This window comes from Amphibalanus amphitrite, unplaced genomic scaffold, assembly GCF_019059575.1.
Source record: "Amphibalanus amphitrite isolate SeventyFive unplaced genomic scaffold, NRLGWU_Aamphi_draft 000004F_arrow, whole genome shotgun sequence".
In the NCBI taxonomy this organism is placed as follows: Eukaryota; Metazoa; Arthropoda; class Thecostraca; order Balanomorpha; family Balanidae; genus Amphibalanus; species Amphibalanus amphitrite.
In genome coordinates this window covers 2367997-2371342 of record NW_024881501.1, presented here as the reverse complement: position 1 = coordinate 2371342, position 3346 = coordinate 2367997, and positions in this window count along the sequence as shown.

Sequence of the window (3346 nt, the reverse complement as noted above, 5' to 3'; positions counted from 1 at the left end):
ACTTTCGAAGTAGTCAAGATAGGAACAAACTAAGGGCATCATCGTGATCCTCTCGTCAATCCGCATCGAATGATATATATGTTGACCTCGAAAGGTCAAGGTCAAAGGTTGACCTCAGGTCACGTGACCTCGAGGTCATCATGTATATCATTCGATGCGTCTTGACGAGCTGAACACAATGAGACCATCCGCGCGGCTGTATCTTGTTCCTGTAAGGAGTTATTGGCAAAAAACCTTTGGTGACCTTTGATGACGTCACATGACCTTACCGCTGCCCAACAGCAAAACAGACCTCAAGGTAGTGAAGGTTGATCGTATGTGAGGTCATGTATGGTATATGGGGCCATTCCGACCCGTTTTAGTGGTAAAAACAGGGAGTTGATTTTTCCCCCATTGACTTATAATGGGGAGGTCGCGAAATTGACCTGACCTTAGGTCACCGACATCAAAATTCCGAGATATACAAATTGTAGCTACTAATGACCTAATAACATCCTGCGACTTTCAAAGGCCTCCGACATCTACTGTAGCTCTGGCACGGTGACAAAGTTGCAAAAAAGTGACTTGAGGTTGGGTCATTCAAAGTGACCTGGTGACCTGACCTTAAAAGTTAGGAGGTTCAAACTTGCACACCATGTGTAAAATTGATGAGAGAATAGTCATACCAAATTTCGCGGCGCTACGCGCCGCGGTTTTCCCGCTATCCGCGAAAAACCTCAGGGGGGGGGGCGGATATCCGCCCCCCCCGTCGGTGCGCGGGTTAAACGCGTCGATGATAACGGTCTGGCGGAATGCGAGCAGTGGTTGTCAGATGGTACTCGCATGTGTAAATACATGTTCCAGTGGTTCTGGTGCTGCTGAGACAGCGTATGAATGTCAGGAAGGCGATCCGACTGGCGCGGCGGTCAAAAGCTAATTGTTGGCGTGCGACACCCATATTCGTAAATGTTTCAGCGTGATTGTTTTTTAACTTAATTAATTAAGTTATATCCACGAGCTACAAAGCTGTGTCCTTGCTCCAAATCTCGTATCTTCAAAGCGGAATATTTACTCTAACGTGTCTGGGTGTAAAAGAGATGTAGTTCCCCCGGTCGTCAGAATTCATCCATCAGACCCGGCATGTCGGCCGACCTGTAACCCCCCCCCCCCCCCACACACACACACACACACAAAACGCTCGCCTAGATCCTCCCTTGCCCTCTGTGGAGAGGAGGCCCCCCGGGATCCTCCGCCCCCCCCCCCCTCCCACCTTGGCCAAATCCTAGGTACGTGCCTGTGCAATTGTTTCGTGCATTTTGGAAGATTCGTTTTTGGCAGCATCTCATGGATATATTGCTATGCGAGACAGTTTACAGTTCACGATAAAATAGACCGTTCTGGTTTTTAACAACACCTTACACCCAATATCACAAATCACGATAGGCCGCTGGCTAGAGTTGTCCGAGCAGAATGTGCGCCGGCCGGTGTGACTACACAGGGCCCGAGCGGGTGACGATCGCAGGCTCCTCTCCCGTGACTGGATGACTAGACGTGGGTCGAGCCGGAGCGGTGTTTCGAGCCGGCCAGCTCAAAGAACAGCACGTATGCCTTTCCGCTGTAGACGTTTCCCTGATCCATCACGTGGACCCGCGAGTCGTTGTACTCGTACCACTCTGCCGTGTACGGGTGTCGGCAGTAAGCGGTGTAATGTCCTGAGAGCAGCGTGCCAGAGTGGTTCGCCACGCCGTATAGGCTGTACCGGCAGGGCGTCTGTCCGGCCGAGTAGGGCGACAGGTCCAGACCGTTTATCGAAAAGACGACAGTGGTGTTCAGCTTTCCGCCGAACCTCTCCTGAGGCGAGAACCGCTTCAGGTGCACCACCAGGATGCGCGGGAACTTCTGGATCGAGAGGCTCCTTTTTGGCGCTTCTGGCACTTTGAGGTCGGTTTTTCGTCGCCAACGAGCACCTCCTCTTTGGTGAACAGGTCAAAACAGGCCTGTAGGCGCACCTGGCCACTTCGTGACGGTATTGGCAGACTCAGATCCCAGAACGGGTCGAAGGTAACCGATCCGTGGCCACATACCGTGCACCTCAGGGTAGCCTTGAGCTGGCCCACGAACAGGTCAACAAACTTGGAGTTTTCCAGGCGCAAGAAACGTTTCCAGGCCTCCATTGACTTTTGACTGGCGCTTTTGACTGGCGATTTGACTGGCGGGCCGCCGCCATTCGTTTGGCTACACGACCTACAACTTTAAAAATAAAATTATGCTTCCAATGGTATGCAGAATGCGGGGGTTTTGCGAAATACTACAACAGAAATTGTTCTGTGACGGTCCTGCTTTACCGATCACGATCGCCTACTTTGTCGATACCGCTATCGTGGCCCTAGAAGTAGTCGAGGTGGTCCCTGAAATAGCCAAAAGGGAGCCATTAAACAGTCTACAATCTTTACACAAAAACTTGACCCTTCCGAAATGAAGTGGATGATTGGTGAAAAATGAGTAGGTACCCAGATTTTAGGAAAGCGAGGGTTCCTCTAAGGAGCCCCTAAAACAGTTTGCCAAACTAGGGGATAGGAATCTAAATACTGAATCAATCAAGAAATTGAATCTCTCATCAGCCTGAAGTACAAGAAGAGCATACATATACCGTTTTAATGGCATCACTTTGCATTCGAAAAGAGCGGGAACCTTTGAAAAAAGCGGGAACATACACTGCATTAATGTGGTTGCAAAACGTTGAGCCGGAATATAAATACCTACGCCTTAATTTATAAGCCTGAACTTGGATCCAGGGGGAAAGACTAAGTCATATCACTCAAGTCATAGACCCGCTTTTCACCACCACGGTCCACGCCCCCCCCCCCCCCCCGGTCAACACCTTTTCCACTGCTGGTTTTTCCCTCCCCCCGGTTAGCACCTTTCGTGATGTGATGTGATGTGATGTGATGTGATGTAATGTGACTCCCTCCGCCCCTCATCGGGGCGTAGCCAGGCGGCTCTGGAAGTGGCGGACGGCGGGCGGCGGCCGCCAGGGCCGCCACCACTCTGGTCTCCCGGACCTCCTCCAAGTCCGGATGGATACTGCCGGTGAGTTGTAGGCGGGTCCTCATCAGAGCGGGGCAGCGGAGGAGGATGTGGGCCGGCCGGTCCGCCTCCTCGCCGCAGATGGGACCGTTGGTATTAGATATGCGCTTCCATTAATTTGAAAATCAAACGAGAAAAGAGACTATGATGATGCCGCCAAGTCCCATTTCAAGCCCAAAGAAAATCACCTGGATTAAATCAAGCAGCGACGCATAGCATTGGAGGTGGTATCAACGTACCGCCATGAAGAACTGAAGTTGAAAAATCGTCATCAACACAC